Source organism: Schistocerca americana, chromosome 1 (genome assembly GCF_021461395.2).
Source record: "Schistocerca americana isolate TAMUIC-IGC-003095 chromosome 1, iqSchAmer2.1, whole genome shotgun sequence".
NCBI lineage: Eukaryota > Metazoa > Arthropoda > Insecta > Orthoptera > Acrididae > Schistocerca > Schistocerca americana.
In genome coordinates this window covers 1,030,607,816-1,030,627,070 of record NC_060119.1, presented here as the reverse complement: position 1 = coordinate 1,030,627,070, position 19,255 = coordinate 1,030,607,816, and the positions used below count along the sequence as shown (strand labels likewise).

The window sequence follows — 19,255 nt, the reverse complement described above, 5'->3', positions numbered from 1 at the left end:
GAGCTTGCTGAGACTGTAGGCATTTCAACTGAGCGAGTGTATGATATTCTGCACGGAGAGTTGGCTGTGCAGAAGCTGTGTGCTAGATGGGTGCTGCCATTGCTTACAGTCGACCAAAAGAACATCTGGCACAAGATTTCAGCACAATGTCTGGCGATGTTTAATCGCAGTCCGTAACACTTTTTACGCCTATTTGTGATTGTTGATGAAACCTGCATCCACTGCTACACACCTGGAATCAAAACAGCAGTTAAAGTAATGACAAAAGACCATTATTTTGGCTGGTAAGGTGATGGCCACTGTTTCTTTGTGATCCCTAAGAAATAATCCTCATAGATTGCTTGGACAATGGCAGAATCATAACTCGACCGTATTGTGCTTCATTGTTGGCTAAAAAAAGACGAATATTGGCACTCAAAAAAATGCTCTTTCACCAGAATAATGCACCATTCCATATATCTGCTACAACAAAGCCGAAATTGCGTGAATTGGGCTTTGCGTTGGTAACTCATTCACCCTATTCACCAGACTTAGCCCCAAGTGGCTTCTTCCAATTCCCTAACCTGACACTTCGGCTTCCTAAGAAGAAATTTTCTTTAAATGAGGAAGTGATAGTTGCCTTCAACGAGTATTTTACAGTGTTTGACAAACTCTGTTTTTGCGATGGGATGACAAAGCTTGAGGATCGCTGGACGAAGTGTATATCCCTCAAAAGAGTCCATGGTCAATGCCGAGAAGTAAAGCGAGTTGTTTTCGAAACAAATATTTTTTCTTTCTTTTTTTACCAGACTTATCAGTCCACCCACGTAGTTCTGTGTTATGATAACACACTGGAGCAAGTGTAAAAGTCCAAGTACCTTCGCTGCGAAATAGCTTTTATATAGAGGATAACTGTACAAAGAAAAGCAATTTTCACCTAGTATGGAGCGGAATGTTGGGTAATGGTAATAAAAGATCTTAAGCAATTGAAAGCATCAGAAATGAAATTCCTCAGACCAGCAAAAAGGTTGTAACGAGGAGGATAAAATCATCAACAACTGCATGGGGCACTCATAAAGCTTTTAGTATCAGCCTAAAAAATTGTTATGTGATCAATTTTTGTTTGTGTTTATGCGTTAATCAAGGCTAGTGAAGATGTAGGTCTAAGGAAAAGTGAAGACAAAACTAAATACCTGGTTACTACTAGTATGCCAACAGATGTAGATCAGGAAATGTTAAGAGTTCGAGACGTGCTGTTGGAAAAAGTCAACACATTTAAGTATCTAGGCGTGGACATCACTTCGAGAAATGAGATTGCATCCGAATTGAAGAAGAGATTACGGGGGGGGGAAATGCGTGCTACTTCTCAATGAATAGATTACTTTCATCACGGATATTGTCTAGAAATTTAAAGATTAGAATATACAAAACTATTATTCTACCAGTTATGCTGTATGGGAGTGAGACTTGGTCTCTCACCGTGCAAAATGAAAAGCCGTTTCGAGTATTTGAAAAAAATTTGATGATGATTTTCGAAGCAAAAAGGGATGACATTTGCGGAGAGGGCGAAAACTGCATAACGAAGAGGTTCACGAACTCTATTCAAGCCGTGACATAGTATTATTAAATCGTGTAGGATGCGATGGGCGGGTCACGTGGCTCGAACGGATGAGGACAGGGCAGCGCGCAGAGTACTCGTATGGCACTTGGAGGGGAAATGTCCTGTGGGGAGACCGAGGCGTAGATGGGAGGATAATGTGAAGGCTGATTTGAGGAGCCTAGGTATTGCAGGTGAATGGAAGGAAATAGCCCAAGACAGGGACAGATGGCGAAAATACGTTGCTCCGGTAATGGACTCTCGAGTCCGGTATGACCAGTGAGTGAGTGAGTTCAGTACTATTACACTTTGAAATCCTATCGCCACAGAACCGTAGCGTACTGTCAGAGCAGAAAAATAAAATATGAAATAAATTTAACCCCCTAATAAAGTGGGGATGGGTTGCACTGTTTTGATTTGACTGTTCTAGCAGCGTACTACGTAATGTTACTGTGGCGAGGGGATTTCAGTGGGTGCCAGGACCACGTACATGTACAGCGCCTTTACTTGCTAACAAACAAAACAAATCAATGAAGTTTCGGGATTGCAGTCGGATTACGTCGACTTCTTGTCACGATATTTCGGCTGACAACCATTCAGCCATCCTCAGGTGAGTGTTTTACACTGGAGATTGCTAGTTCACATTGCTAATTTTACACCAAATTTCGGCGCGAAGACGCATGCCTGAAGGCAGACGCTACATGTTCGACCTCTGACGAATTCCGCCCCCTCTGCGAATATTGCTCCATCTGTGGCGCGCAGGCACATGCGTAATGGTGATACTACATGAGTGCTCTCTGTCGGAATGCGCGGACACAGACTTGAAGTGCAGATGTAAAAATTAATAAAATTAATTGTCGCTAGACTTGTCTTTAGTTATAAAGTATTTTCTTTCGGGAGAAATTAATGAAGTCACCGGATCCCAGGCGTTATCCAGTTGAAATCCGCAATCACGATTAATATCATCTTCCACCAAACGTATTTCCACCGATTCCTTAATAACTGAATCCCAGAAGGATCTCGTCGAGGTCAAGATTTCGATGCCAGAATAATCCTTAGATTGTCCTGTGGAAATACAATGCTGAGCTGTGGCTGACTTACTAAGCTGCGAAAGGTGAGTGTGGGGATCATGTTCGACGCATATTTCACGTAATGCGAGCGTTGCCGCTCCAATGTAGCCTTTGCCGCGCCGTTAAGATACTCTGTAGATTCCTGACCTCCTTAGTCCGAGATCGTTCTTTGCCGAACCGAGAAGAGCGCATGTCTTTGCAGGTGCTCGGAAGAAGACTTTCAAGTATGGACTTACTAGCCTATACTTCAAATTCAAGAAGGAGAAGAAGAAGAAGAATCAACAATAACACAATTTTACATGACCATAAATCATATTTGCTTCAGTCAACTGGTGGTGCTACAAAAGCTTTTACTCATGACATCAAAAGACACTTTCTATGAATGTATTCCTGAGATGAAACGTTTCTATAAATACCCAACATTGAGTTCCATTGTCTATTAGGCAGCTCCTATGTCAGAGTTGCAAATCAACTAAAATCTACTAATTTATAGCTGGAAACATGATAGATAAATGGATATACTGTTAAAAGGAGGGACGCGTGTGATGCGGCGAAATGATGATCATTTGTGGTCACTTGTCGAACAGCGTTGTTGGAAAACAACTGGTGAAGCAGTCGCTGGTGAGAGTACTGTCAGTGCATAGCATTTGGTGATGCCTGACGAATACTGTCTGCTTCAACAAACGCCAATCCAGACCCCCCTCCCATGCCTGTGGTCGTTAAGTGTGTTTCACTCTGGGGAAACTGCAGCTATAGTCTACTTGAAATCTACGTCACCGAAAAAGGTAGTGCCAATCGAACTGCCAGTGTATGGACTTTAAGAGAGACTCAAATGTATTTCGCATGCAGCGGAACGTGCCTTAAATCAGCAGCACTCCAGCAGATCAAACAATAATAGTGAACAGTGGTAGAAGATCGTCGCACTCATCAAGTTCACATAAGGTATATAGGCATTTCACGAGCGTACTGTAACTGCCCTCTCGTGGTCGTGCGGTAGCGTTCTCGCTTCCCACGCCCGGGTTCCCGAGTTCGATTCCCGGCGGTGTCAGGGATTTTCTCTGCCTCGTGATGGCTGGGTGTTGTGTGCTGTCCTTAGGTTAGTTAGGTTTAATTAGTTCTAAGTTCTAGGCGACTGATGACCTCAGCAGTTGAGTCGCATAGTGCTCAGAGCCATTTGAACCACTTTTTTGTAGCTGCCCTTGACGCACGAGCACTGTGCAGAGTACATGCTCATTTGGTCCTTGTTCTGCTGAGCATATGCTTATTTGGCCCTTGACTACAATAATGGGTGTGGTTTGTTATGAGCCCCATTGTTTACAGTTTAGGATTGGCATAATGTGTTTATCACAGCTGTGGTGGATTAAACCATCACAGAAATCCTCATATTATGTTCTATTAGTGACTACGTAGTATTGTTAAGTATTCTGGGCTGACGGTTTATAACAGCTGATGACGACATGTGTGATGTGAACTGCTAATAATTTTTTTGTTCACTCAGCATCCACGTCACTACGTCGTCAATTAAACACTTACAATTTGCGTATCACCACTTGCATAAGTCATAACGACTATTTCACTGTTTTCATCCTGTTGTAAATCGCGTTATGGTTTTAAAGTGCAGAAGATAGCTTTATGTTGACTCCTCAAATGTACTCTGAGCACTTCCCGATTCAGAGGCATGTTACCATAAATTCATAAAGATTTTCGTTCTAAATATTGTTTCCTGGTGTTACTTGTAATGAAATAAATAAAAAATGAGGTGTTTGAAGCGAGAAACCTTATACATCTTTTACTACGGCATCATGTGCGATGTTTCTTCAGCAGAAAATAAATACACTGACAGAAAAAAATTGAAACACCACCCACGAGTAACGCGACACAAATGAAATTTCGCGTCAGTTGCATAAGAGTGACGTTACTAGCGCCAATATGAGGCTGCAAATCAGGTTTGCTTTAGAGACACACTGTAAAGATCGTGAGTGTTACTTACCTTTGAGATTAGACGTGGTGAGCTGATTAACAGTCGAGAATGCCTCTAGGCAACAAAGACGTCGTTATCAACAGCTCACAGAGTTTGAACTAGGTCATATAATAGGGCTACGAGAAGCTGGATGTTCCTTCTGCGATACTGCAGAAAAACTTGGCAGGAACGTAGCCACTGTACACTGTAGCCGGAAACGGAGGTCACGAGAATGTACGGTGGCAAGAAGACCGGCCTCCGACGGCCACGTGTCACTACCGTGTCCGGCGTATGGCTCTGGCGCATCCTACCGCATCTGTAGCAGCAATATGAGCATCATCTGGCACCACAGTGGCACAACGAACTGTTACATGTAGATAATTTCAAGGACAGCTATAATACAGACCTCTCTACCGTGCATTCCGCTGGCACTAAAGCACCGCCATTTGCGACTTCAGTGTTGTCAATCGAGAGCTCATTGGTGAGCAGGGTGGAAGTCTGTAGCGTTTTCCGATGAAAGCTGGTTGTGCCTCGGTGCCAGTGATGGCGGTGTGTTGGTTAGACGGAGGCCAGCTGAGGGCCAGCAACCTACCTGTCTGCATGCTAGACACACTGGAGCTACATCTGGAGTAATGGTCTGGGGTGCGATTTTGTCTGACAGCAGGAGCACTCTCGTGGTTAAGCCATGCAATTCGACGGCAATTTGTACGTCATTCTGGCCATTCGACCTTTTGTGCTGCCATTCATGAACAGAATTCCAGGGGGAGTTTTCCAACAGGATAACGCTCACGTACTTAGTTCTGTTGTAATCCAGCATGCTCTGCAAGGTGTCGACATTTTGCCTTGGTCTGCTCGATTAGTAGGTCTGTCTCCAATCGAGCACGTGCGCGATACCATTGGACGACAACTCTAGCCTCATCCATAAACAACATTAATTGTCCCTGTATTGACCGACCAAATGCAATAGCCAAGAAGGTCCATCCCACAAATTGACATCCGGCACCTGCACACACAATGCATGTACGTTTGCATGCTTGCATTCAACATTCTGGCGGTTACACTGTTTATTAGTGTACCAGCGTTTCACACATGCAATCACTTATCTCTCGCTAAAATTAACCTGTGAACATGCAATGTTAATCATCTAAATATGTTACCAATACAAATTTGTTCCAAAAATGTCATTACTCCTCATTAATTATTTTTGAGTGTTGAGATTTTTTTTCGTCAGAGTATATGCGAAATTTTCTATACATATTTAAAATAAAGTTCCCCATGGCGGTTCTGTTGGTATGTTCGGGATAGTCTCAAGAATAGCTGTAGGGATTTTGATAAGCCTACTGTTTTTGCTAATGAGTAGACTGATTTAGGAGGAAGTTATGTGTATTCAATTTATAACATTTCGTGCTAATTGGCTTAAGTATAACGAATTACTAAAGGCCCCCTTCGCTGCGGGAACGATATCATTGCCATCTTGTGAACGGAAGAACGCCTTCGAATCGTGACGGTTCGCTCAGCGTAGGGGTTGCTTCGTACCACTGTTGTGTGGCGGAGACTGCTTTGAACCGATGCTGTGTAGTAGAGGGTGTTTTGTACAGATGTTGCGTGACAGAGGGTGCTTCATACCAATGTTTTATGGCGGAGAGTGCATCCTACAAATGTTGCTAGAGAGAGAGTGCTTCATAGCGATGTTACGGGAGGCGTTCAAAAAGTAATGCAACATTTTTTTCTGAAAGCAAGCAGGTTTAATTCAAGATCCAAATACACGATATTTTCCCCGCTCTTTTGGTTCCAAAACGCTTTTTTCCAACATAATCTCTGTTGAGTGCGTCAGCCTCACGCCGCCGCCGTACTGGGATACCACACTAGTGGACGTCGGGGCCAACCCCTAGCTGCACCAGTAACCTCCACATCATCCACGTGCTGCTCTCCGCTGAGTGCATATTTCACTGGGTCAAACAGTTGGAAGTCGGAGGGTGCGAGATCCGTGCTGTACGGTGCATAGGGAAGAACAGTTGAATGAAGTTTTGTGAGCTCCTTTCAGGTGTGCATACTTCTCAGGCGTCCAGTTGAGCGCCGAGATGTTTGACTGTGATACGTCTATCACCTCGCACGAGAGTACATGAAATATGGACAACCATCAGCTGTATAATGAAATGACAACAACGAAAAATTGTGCCGGACCGGAACTCGAACCCGGATTTCCCGCTTATCGCTATTGATCGCATTACAATTAGGCTATCCGAGCATGATTCACGACCAGACCCAAACTTCTATATGTTATCAACCATGTGTCTACAACCTGTACTCGCACCATCCATTATGTGTATTCCCATTATAACAATACCTCCATTAACAGTTAATTGGTTCAAAAATTTATCGCGTCGCGCACTCGAAGTATGATCTTTTTATTGCGCAACTAGAAGATCTTTAATGTGGCAGGTATTGGTACATCAATTTATTACAGTCACTGAAGAAATTTAACAATAATATCAGATATCTTGTATTTACAATCCAACGACGATCTAGCTCTGCTTTGGCTCGTAATTAAAATTTTTGTCTAGGTGACGTGACTATCGCTGTTGGTGCGAAAGACACTCGGATGTTAATTAAGCCGTCTTTAAGAGCTTACGAAGACAATTTTTCACAAAAATTTACATTTATTAAACTTCTTACACTTTCACATGTTCAACACATTACTTCATTATACAATTTCGCAGCCGTTACTGCACTTAATAAAACTCACAACATTTTTCATTGTCCACAAGTCAAACTCATGTTTTCATTTCCAACACAAAGTCAAGACTGTTCATATTCAACACAAAAACTTGACTACTCTGTACGCTTCCGCGCCAAAAGTCATAAGCCAGACTCAAAGATAACAATAAGTACAAAGATATTCACACTAGATAATATATCGATTTCAACATCTCAAAATATCGACGTACCTAGATATCAAAATGAAACCAAATTTGAATAGAGTGAAAAATATGAGACATTACGTAGAAAAATATTCATTAATGGCTCAAATGGCTCTGAGCACTATGGGACTCAACATATTAGGTCATAAGTCCCCTAGAACTTAGAACTACTTAAACCTAACTAACCTAAGGACATCACACACATCCACGCCTGAGGCAGGATTCGAACCTGCGACCGTAGCAGTCCCGCGGTTCCGGACTGCAGCGGCAGAACCGCACGGCCACCGCGGCCGGCAATATTCATTAATCTACGGCATCGAAAAATTAGGTTGGCAGGTGTTAATGGTTTCGCAAATAAAGAACCATTATACCATACAGGGGAGACATTTTGATTGAAAGACGCTTGCCCGATGTCGGCGGATAAACACGATATTGCAGTACCACTGTTGTGGAGAAGTAGGATACAATGTTCCTTTGGACATGCATTCGTATCCGAAGGAACATTGCATCGTACTTCTGGCCAGCACAGGCCAGCGATGCAAGAGTCACAGCGTGCCGGCACGCGAGAGATCGGGCAGGTTTTCACGACCTTGTTGCGATGATGACAGACCCCTTGCCCAACGACTCACTAAAAGAAACTCAGTCACAGCTCTCTGCTTGGAACGCAGGCCCATTACAGACTCCATTTTGAAGGCTACGCAAAGCGCCATCACATGCCGGAACTATGAAACTGTAGGGACTGATGTGGGACATTCCACGATGTCCCATGACAAATTCAGAATTTTTCAACCGAAACTGGCCGGGAAGAAAGGTGTTTCATTACTAATTGAAAGCCTCTCCTACAATGGGAAATGCGGAAAACGTTCACACAGAAAATTTAGCTGACAATGGACTGACACTGCAGCCGGACGGCCAGCGTGTGGCCATTCTCTGGTCGAACTGACGCTGGGTGGAGATAGCTCACAGGTACCATTTTTGCCACGAGATGTCACTGCAAACGCCAATTAAATACGGAACACGTAACATTGGAGCACCCTGAGAACTGTCGCGTGCCGCTTATATCGTTTAAGTTATCTGAAAGTGTTGATCTTCAGTTACTTGATGTTGTAATCTGTATTTTAATGGCTCTAAGCACCAAGGGACTTAACGCCTAAGGTCATAAGTACCCTAGACTTAGAACTACTTTAACCTAACTACCCTAAGGACATCATGCACATCCATGCCCGAGGCAGGATTCGAACCTGCGACCGTAGCAGCAGCGCGGTTCCGGACTAAAGCGCCTAGAACCGCTCGGCCACAACGGTCGGCAATCTGCGTTTTTACCATAACCCTATGCAGTGTCCTGTAAACAAAATAGCAGCCACACCAGACTAGGCATCTGGCCGCAGGTACTTAATGCTATCCTTGTGAAGCGGAGGAAGGTTGTTAGTATCAAATGAAATGGCGTACAGTGAAATATCAAACTTAGATTCTCGACTTGACGGTGTCCGATTTGGTGTAGTTGTCTTCCTAATAATGAAATAAGTGACTGGGCAGCTGCAAAACAATTCAGATTGCTGGATAGAGGAAACCCCACAGGACCTCATAGTAACCTTCTTATACTCTATAGATTGGTTTATTGTAGGTCGCTCGAAAAACGGAACATTACACTTTGCTATCTATGAAAAGGGTCGCACGATTGGCGTGTGGAACTATAAACTCATTATCATTTACTTCGATTTTCTTATAGAACAATGAAATATACATGGTTCTGGCGTATCACTTGTATGAAGACCGAAAAACTCCTGTGCATGAATCATCGTGGTTTCCGGAAGCATAGATCACCCGCTCTATTGGATGTCGTATTTCCTCGCTTCCAAAAAGCCTTCGGTACAGTTTCACATCATCGTTTTGTAAACTAAAGTCGCCCAAACGGAATATTCGAACAGATAACCGATTACACTACAAATTTCCAAGCAAGGAGAACTTTTATGCTGTCCTTAACGGGAATGCATCGTTAGAAGCACAGTTAGCGTTCGGTGTACCGCAAACTTGTGTCATAGGGCGGCTGCTTTTAACTTAGTATATAAATCACCTGCTGGAATTCAGCACAGCACTCGTGGTTGCCGCATCGCGGTCGCAAAGTGGGGCCGAGGCAGTTTCAGACAAGTTTTTACAGTCTGGCGATAATTTATGGATTTGTAGTTTTAGCTTCACTATGTCCATTATGGACAAACGGTAGTTACTTTTATTCTGAAGAAGACTGGTTTATCCCGAATGAAACCTAGGTAAATCTAGGTAAACTTTGCAACTGAGGCTGTAGGTTTTTAAAATTAATATTTATACAGTTGCTGACAGGGCCGCGAAATGTTGAACATATTTAACTAATGAACTGTGAATTTAAGATTTTTATCAGATTGATGGCGGCACGGCTTACAAGAGTACTGTATCGTGTGGTGTCACTTGACCAGACATCCCTCGGCGGCGATACCAACATCCAGATGGCACGCTGCGAATACTGCAAATTTATCGCACTGACGAAAGCATGTCGACTATGCGGAGCTTTGATATCGATAGACTTTCACTGGGCCTTTGATAGGGTTACCCATAATTACATTACGGAAGTATTGACACAAATTAAGTTCTCGCAGCCCTACATCATCACGATGATGCAGTTACTACACGGAACCACCCTTACCATTACGACATCAATCCGACAAGGATGGCTCAAATGGCTCTGAGCACTATGGGACTTAACATCTATCGTCATCAGTCCCCTAGAACTTAGAACTACTTAAACCTAACTAACCTAAGGACATCACACACATCCATGCCCGAGGCAGGATTCGAACCTGCGACCGTAGCAGTCGCGCGGTTCCGGACTGAGCGCCTAGAACCGCTAGACCACCGCGGCCGGCTCCGACAAGGATGCACCCTTATCCAAGATCGTATATGCATTGGCCCTTGAACCACTTCTCAGGGGCCTTTACCAACGCTTGACAGGACTTACAATACGTGGACACGCTTTTCTGTGCAACGCGGGCCAATTACTGGTGGTGCGGACAGACAGCGACACAAATACGACTTTGCATTGTATCAATAGACACGGTACTGCTATGGGTACCCATATAACGTAGACAAATCGGTCGCCATGAATATTGGTGCTGGACTACCTGCTGGATGTGTTGCACCCTTCCAGACACGGAACAGTACAAAATGTCTGGGGATCGTGTTCACAAATGATGTACGACACACGGCGGCGGTCAACCCGTCTGGAATGGTGTCAGAGGGAACAGCTTCACGCCAGACATGAATCAACGGGTCGTCTACATAAATACCTACTTGGTGTTACGTATCCCCCATTACACACAGATACTTCCGATGCCGAAGACGATCGCTCGACGCACACTGGCAGCATTTGGCTACTTCGTCTGCCAGCAATTACTCTTCAAAATCCAATACGATGTCTTGACCCAACCTATTGGTAGAGGATGCCTCGGCCTCGTGCACATTCACGATCACACAACGACGCTTATCTCAGTGCGAGGTTAGTGGAGTGGACAACAAACGAGTCTCTCAGAACTTTTAATAGACAAACTGGCACCAGCTTCTCGAATTGTATCAGTGATGGTGAAGAGCATCTCACACCCATTTCGTATCAGAGAGTTTTTCTTGAATATATCTACGTTATGACAGCTCTACTGGCCAATAGATCTGCGACAGTGCGTGACATGTGTCGAATACTCACGAGCAGGCGTCCCGCCAACTCTGTGGAAGCACGGCACCCCGCAATCCAGTAGCCGGTGATATGGCGGACAGTTCACCATACCACATAAACATGAAAACGCGGTACCTGGTAGTTAACTGTAAACAAGTCTGCGGATGCCACCTGCATGCCATCAGTACGCTGAACTTTCCGTTATGCCACGTGTGTCAGGCTCCAGGTAATGACGCCCACAGACTGCCGGAGTGTGGCATCTAGTGACGGAGATAATTTCCTTCCTTCTCCCCGTAGGACAACAAGCCTCTACGTTTGTTCTATTTCCGGATAGAACGTATTATGCACGAGCCAAGACGAAGGCGGTGACATGACTACAAGCCCCAAGAAGTGCATTATCTACCTTGCGATGGCCCGAAGAATGTGCTGCATTTCTGGAAACCACCTGCATGAACAACAACGGCGATTGTGCGCAGCACAAAATACCAACAATATTTTTCTAATTTCCTGGGGAGTGCGTTACGAGATACTCCATGCAGCTGGAACATTCCCGGTATGAGAAGCTGAGTTTGAATACGATGATGAGGAATACAGTGACCATGACGAAACGATTATCTCCTTAAATTCTATGAGATGACGTGCCCGGAAGCAGAAGCACCGGAGAGGATTGCTCTTATACTCACCCACCAGCGCAGATTTTCTTTTTTTTTCTCTCTCTTCTCCTTAGTTATTTGATAACACGTATCATTTCCTCACTGAAGAGCGCTCAGTGGATGATATCGTAAACTAAAAAAAAAGTGTATTTCATCTACTTTGAGTTGTTTCCTTTCAAAGTGCGAGGACATAACCGGCTACATTATGAGGTACAACGGTACCGGCGAGCGTGGTCACGAAGTCTATTATTGTTTTGTACAGAAAGCAGTTTATGTTTATTATTTGTTACACATTATGTAATACAACTTCTTACGAGCTCCTTTCCTTAATAATAGTAATAAAAAGAATGGTAAGGCGACTTAAATAAATAAGTAAATTAAAAAGTGATCAGAGCACAAAAAAGTGGTGAGAGCAAAAAAATAAAAAAAGATCGGTAGAGCACTTGCTCGTGAAAGGCAAAGATCCCGAATTCAAGTCTTGGTCCAGCACACTGTTTTAATCTGCCAGGAAGCTGCATATCAGCGCACACTCCACTGCAGAGTGAAAATTTCATTCTTGAAATAAAGTATTTGCAACTACATATTTATGTGACCACCGTTATTTACTACTTCCTTTCAATAATGTCTTACCACATCTGTATCTTTGCAGGCGACCGTACAGTTTATAATATTACATCATTGTGGCTGGGTTTTTCCCCAAGTTTTCGTCAATTTTGTTAAAAAAATTATCCTTCTTGTTGAAAAGGTCATTGTCAACTACTACATTTATCCATAGAACAATTGTAGATTGTCCGCAGATCATAACGTCCAGCTTTAAAAAACGATCACTCATATATTCTACTCCTCTCAGTTGCTTGTCCCATTTCGATTTAATCAGTACTGAGAGCCTATTTTTTGCTATTATGTGTTTTGGTACACCAATCCAAAAATAGATATAGTTATTATTTCTCCCCCTCTTTCTTTTTTCTTCGCTTGGCTGAATAAAACAATGCCCAGATCCACCTTTTCAAACTCAGTTAGTACTTTAGTTTGCTTTGTTCATAAGCCTTGGATATTCCATGGACTTACCTATAGCATCAGCCCGTTCCTGAAGCTGTAGTCATATATCTATAGATGCGTCCAAAATCTGAGGCTTATACTGGTCGGTTTTCGCAGCGTGAAACTTTTCCCATGATATGTGGCAAAAACTCATTGCCACAATCCTCGACTAGGACGACCAGGTAATTTGGTATCTAGGTTTTCTTCCCCTAGCCTTTGACAAATCAATGCCGGGGACTATATGACATTATCCGTTGTAGAGAAATACATCGTCTCACATTGCCTCGTCGATTGTTACAGTCTTCACCGTAAACCTGGCAAGAGACCTTCAAAGATGCTGTCGCCCGAGTTCAGGTGTAGTTTGGTTTTCTGAACAGGAGTTACCCCTCAACTCTCCACCCCCACCCAGCCCCCCACCCCGCCCCTGCTTCTCACCCGGCCTTCGGAGAGGTTATGGCGGAGTAGTATTTCCATATTATTTTGCCATTTCAGATCACAGAGCTACATTGTGAGGTCACCGTTGCACCATCTTGATCAACACGAGAACACACACAATCTCTCTCAGGTGTGACAACGTGCGGTTAAGTTTCTGTGAACTCAGCAATGCGTTTTACAGTTCTTTGGATAACTTTGTGTTGTTGCTCTCTTTCTGTTTTGTCGAGCTAAGTTCCGTTTGACATTAATGATGTCGATTTGGGCTCTGTCTGCACGTGAAAACTATAATCAGATAACTAATCATAATCTTCCCTTAAATCCAAAAAGGTGATCGTAAGGTTCAGTTCTGTAGAAGTAATAACATTAACATCAGAAAAACTGTTATCTGTTCTATAGTATAACTATAGAGAGGAGAATTGTTTACAGGCTCTCTAGGCTGAATTATTGAAACTTCTACAAAAAAAAATAATTTTTAGCAGACTGCAGTGTGTAATAATACCCCTTTGTAGGAAGTGGCGACCACGATGCGCTGGGTGCTGCACTCAGTGATATCATGTAACACACATTAATTGGAAGTCTGACTACACAAATGCTCTACGTCGAACACAGGTCGAGAGCTCACTGACTCTCTTCTCCTTCTCTCCCACTCCTGCCGGCCAGAGGCCAGGTGTTGCGTAGAGGTCGATATCCCCACAGCCCCGCCGAAAGTACACAGTATTGTTGAATGTGGTGATCAGTGGACGTCGGCATGTGTGTCTGGCGCTGCGCAGGACATAATCAGACCGTTTACTGTGCTGCTGTGTGACATGTTGGTGCTGCACCTGTGATATTGTGCCAGATGATGGGGAGGGTGTCTGACACGGCCATACTCAGATGGTACGATGGGTGGAAGAGGTGTTAGCAGAAGCTCGTCGAAATCCTGCCCACCTTGCGTCGAATCAGAGCACACGGATGACATAGGCCTTCGCTGCTGGTCATCCGGCGTGTCGACGTCCAGGTGTGCTGGAGCAGACTCGTCCTGGGGCACCCAAATTCAAATGGCTCTGAGCACTATGGGACTTAACATCTGAGGTCGACAGTTCACTAGAACTTAGAACTACTTAAACCTAACTAGCCTAACTAAGTACATCACACACAGCCATGCCCGAGGCAGGATTCGAACCTGCGACCGTAGCGGTCGCGCGGTTTCAAACTGAAGCGCGTAGAACCGCTCGGCTACACTGGCCGGCTCTGGGGCACCCGTGCAGGTTTAAGCCAAGTGACGGGGACTGTTGTAGGTTTACCCTGCGCTAGATGTCAAATGTTTGTGGATTGCATTTAAGCACCCTGTACGGGCCTGACTAATGTGGGGTGCAGAGCTGACCATATATCGTCATCTCGCAATAACACAAAGCGGGAAGAGGCAAGGTGCTTGTTTATAAACACTTCTGGGTTCGAATAAGTTGAGGGTGTGAGGTCGGAACGTGCATGTTCCGAATATGTTCCAGAACATGATGTGTTGGTGTAGGTAAGTCCACCTGTTCTGCGTTGACCATAGGACGAGTGAAGTCTGCACGAAGAATAAACGACTCACCATAAAACAAGTCCTGCCACAGATGCCCGTAGGTCGCCCTGGTAAGTTGAGTGGATGCTGAGCAGGATTCACTGGAGCGATTGGGTTCACGAACTGAAGTGGCAAATCAGCACTGCCTTCATCGTCCTGTGCCGCCTCTCAATGAAGTCATTACTTTGTGGGTGACATGCTTCAGTCCATGTGTGGGTGATTCCACAGAGGCGACACAAGATGAAGAGGACCGAATTAAATTGGCAGCCCTGATCGGTTGTAAGCGGTTTGGGAGTACCACAGTGGGCTATCCACACCTCGCCAAACGCAAGTGTGACTGTTTTGGCTGTGATGTCAAGCAACAGCCTCGTTTGACATTCGCCCATAGGAATCTGTGCTTCGCTAGGCAGATGCCCACCTTGACCGCTGGGATGCCTCAGGTTGTGTAACCGCTCGAATATTTCGTGGTGCATCGTAAGAGGATTAGCGGTCGTGACCTGTTCTGCGAAACACTGCAGAACAGGTTTGTGTGAGACACTGGAAGAGACCGATGTTCAGTGCTGAGGTTTCGGTTATGGTCGTTTAGGAGGTCGTCGATGCTTGGATCGTTCGTTTGTTCAACTGTCATGTGCTTGTAGCCATGCTGAAAAGAAATTGTGCAGATTCTTGAAAGTTTGTCCGCAGTGATGTTGTCTGCGCCGTGCACATGATGTATGTCGGTGGTATACTGCGCTATAAGGTTTAAATGTCTGAAAAATCACAGACCCTCATCTTAACATGAATTCCAGATGGCATTCGCCAGAGGTTTGTGATTCGTTGTGCTAGACAGTTCTTCGCCCGATGGAATGCTTCTGTCATCTCTGTAGGCGACATGACTTTCTTAGAGTCCTGTGCGGCTGCATGAAAAAGATGTCGCTAGTAGAAATCACGGGTTCCAAGGAATAGACGCAGATTGTCGAAAGTTTCTGAGAGGGGAAGATTTCTCACCATCTCCACTGTCGCTTTTCTTCCTGAGGCATTGAATGTACGAGGTGCAACAATAAAGAAATGAGACTGATGTGGAAAAAAAGGTTGTTTACCGTTTTAGTCAAGTTTAGTGTTGTCTCCTTCAAAGTAGTTCCCTTCTGATTGCACACACTTTTTCCAGCGCTTCTGGCATTAATGGTAACATTTCTGGAACTCATCTTCCGTAATATCCTCCAAGACCCTCGTCACAGCTTTTTGGACATCTTGTGTTGTTTGAAAATGGTGTCCCTTGACCGCCGATTTGACTCTTGGAAATAGAAAAAAGTCGCACAGAGCGGTATCTCGTGAATAAGGTGGCTGTGGTAGTACTGAAATTTGTTTTGAGGTTAAAAATTGCTGTACTGACAGAGCCGTATGGGATAGCACATCATCGTGATGCAGAATCCAATTATCAATACCAAGATCTTCGGTTATTATGAGACGAACCGTTTCTCGATTGATGTTCAGTTCTTCTGCAACCATGTTCACGGATAATCTTCGATCAGATCGTACGAGTTCACGCACCCTGACCAAGTTGACATCCGTCTGTGAGGTTGATGGTCGTCCGCTGCAGTCTTCATCTTCAACATTCGTTCTGCCTTCACTAAACATTTTATGCCAGCGAAAAACTTGAGATCTTGACGTAACCTCCTCTCCAAAAGCCTTCTGAAGCTTACCGTAAGTTGTCGCGTTTTCAGCCAATTTAACGCAAAAAGAAATGGCATACCATTGCGCAATATTATACGGTTCCATTTCCGTGACGAGAGACACAAACATGTGTTAACTTATTACAGCACAACTCACGACTGAGCAGTTGCATCGGCGTGCCGCTTGGACTAGAAGCAACTAATAGACCAAGGTCAAAGATATTGTGCCTACGCAAACCTGCAGGGTTGCCACATCTTACAAAGAAAATCAGTCTCATTACTTTATTGTCTCACCTCGTATGGCCTAAGAAAGTCACATCCATTTGTCGAAGTTGCGACTTTACTTCGTTAATGACAACACCGCCTTGTCATAGCGTGGCTAGAACTTGTTCTAGCCGAATCGAATGTTCCTTGTGGGTATTGGAGAAGATAAGTATGTCATCGAGATAGGTGTAGCAGGACGGAAACTGAAGGAGAAGCCTGTCAATAAAACGTTGCCACGTTTGTGCGGCGTTCTTGGGGCCGAATGGCATAAAGGGGTATTCATATTTGCACAATCAAAACGGGGTGAAGATCGCCATTTTCTGTATGTCGTCAGGACGCATTGAGATTTGTAAATACGCCCTCTTGCAGTCAGTTTCAATGAATACTACTGTGCTGGCGAGTGTACGCGTAAAGTCCTGGTTGCTAGGTGTAGGGTAGCTGTCAAGTGCAGTTCTGGAGCTGAGTACCATACAGTCTCCGCAAAGTCTGATTGAACCACCTGATCGCCACGTCGTGGTCACCAATGTAGGATGCAGATGCCACGGTGCAGCAGAACAGCTCCCAATGATATGTGACATGATTAATGTAACATACTTTATTCGGAAGAGTGACAATACAACAGGTTTACATCGAACACTGGTCGAGAACTCACTGACTCTTCTCCCTCTCTCCAAAAACGGCGTAGAGGTCGATATTCCCACATCTTTCTGCCTCTTTTCATTTTATTTGACAGCTTATTTAATACTTCATTCCTTTTAGTTGAGAGGCTTTGACTTTAATACCGTATTAAAAAATCGTAATGTTTAATAGTCGTATCGCCTGCATTATGGGACAGGGAATATTACATATATTTAATTTTTACGTCGGTTTTGTGTAGGCAGCATTCTGGGAGCATAAACAATCTTCTCAATCAATAAATCTTAGAGAACTCGAGATTTATGTTCTGAGTTACCTTATTTTCTGGTAATTTATTTCAAATTGAGCACTCATAAACGCTACAAATTTGCGCTCTTTTACTACTTTTTCATATGTAAGTAAACCACTTTCTTTTCATGCTAATTACGCCATATGTACCGGAGGATATCAGTTAACGACAGAGCTAGTTGCAAATGAGCCTCTGTCTGCTCGTACTGATAAACTAGAAAATGAACTTCTATGGTTCGCAGAGGTGACAACATCTACTTAATATTACGTACCGGTACTGATATGAATCTCGCTACGTTGCGGTAGTACAAGTGCCTACACTGCACTTTATTAAAGCTACTTTTGCTGATGTTCCATCCTCTAGCCAACAGGTGTTACAAAGAAATCATAGGGAGAAAGCTCGTGAAACTTTGTAAACATGCGCTGAGCAGACCAGCTTCACTGTCACCGAAGATAAAAGAAGAGCAAAGCAGAGAAAGGAAAAGGTCGTATCTAGGATGAAATTAAGGCGCCTGAGAAAGAAATAACATTACTGAAAAAAAAATCAGAAACGATAATGCTGAAAACAAAAAACAAATTACTGGTTCATGCTTTACGTAGATGCAGGAAACAATGGCGTAGCCATCAGTTTCGACAACCGCTAAAATAATGACTAAAATAATCTAGATGATACAAATATTATTTACAAACACACGAATCAAATATCTCGACAAATGCAGGAAGAGAACTCATGGAGTCGGGAAGATCCATGTAAAACCTTGCTTTCACGTTCTTTGGCCAGGGAAACTTACATTTATATAAGTAAAATAATACCCTTACCGGGATTTCCAAAAATATTGATACCTAATTGTTTTCGGTGTCCACCTGGTATTTTAATTAGCCTCAAGTTTCCGTATAACTGCGTCAAGTAATTGGAATTATGCGTTTTGTTGTTACTACATCTCTGCCTGAAAAGATGTCGAACACTGTTGGCGACTGTGAGCCACAAAATATGTTTACTTCAAGGAAAGCCAGCCACTGTGGTCGAGCGGTTCTAGGCCGTTCAGTCCAGAACCGCGCTACTGCTGCGGTCGCAGGTTCGAATCCTGCCTCGGGCATGAATGTTTGTGATGTCCTTAGGTTAGTTAGGTCTAAGTACTTCTAAGTCTAGGGGACTGATGACCTCAGATGTTAAGTCCCATAGTGCTTAGAGCCACGTGAACCATTTTACTACAAGGAAAATTCTTATGATTACTGCGCACGCAGTATTATTGACGGAAGGTTAGAAGTTCTCTAACGGAAAATATTGAGCAATAGAATATGTATGTCAAGAGTAGTCATAATCTATAGTTTTAATTGCAAGGAAAGCCACACTCGTATGACGTTCACGGCCGTACGAAGAAGCAACGTTCAATCCCTTCGTATGGTTCAAATAGCTCTGAGCACTGTGGGACTTAACTTCTGAGGTCATCTGTCCACTAGAACTTAGACCTACTTAAACCTAACTAACCTAAGGACATCACACACATCCATGCCCGAGGCA

The 19,255-nt window shown here is 43.9% G+C and overlaps 1 protein-coding gene across 1 annotated transcript in view; it reads left to right on the top strand.

The window, feature by feature from the left end:
• The window catches only part of LOC124549153 (short chain dehydrogenase/reductase astE-like), a 324,150-nt gene that overhangs the window by 137,028 nt on the left and 167,867 nt on the right, over nt 1-19,255 (top strand). The gene's annotated exons all lie outside the window — the stretch shown is intronic.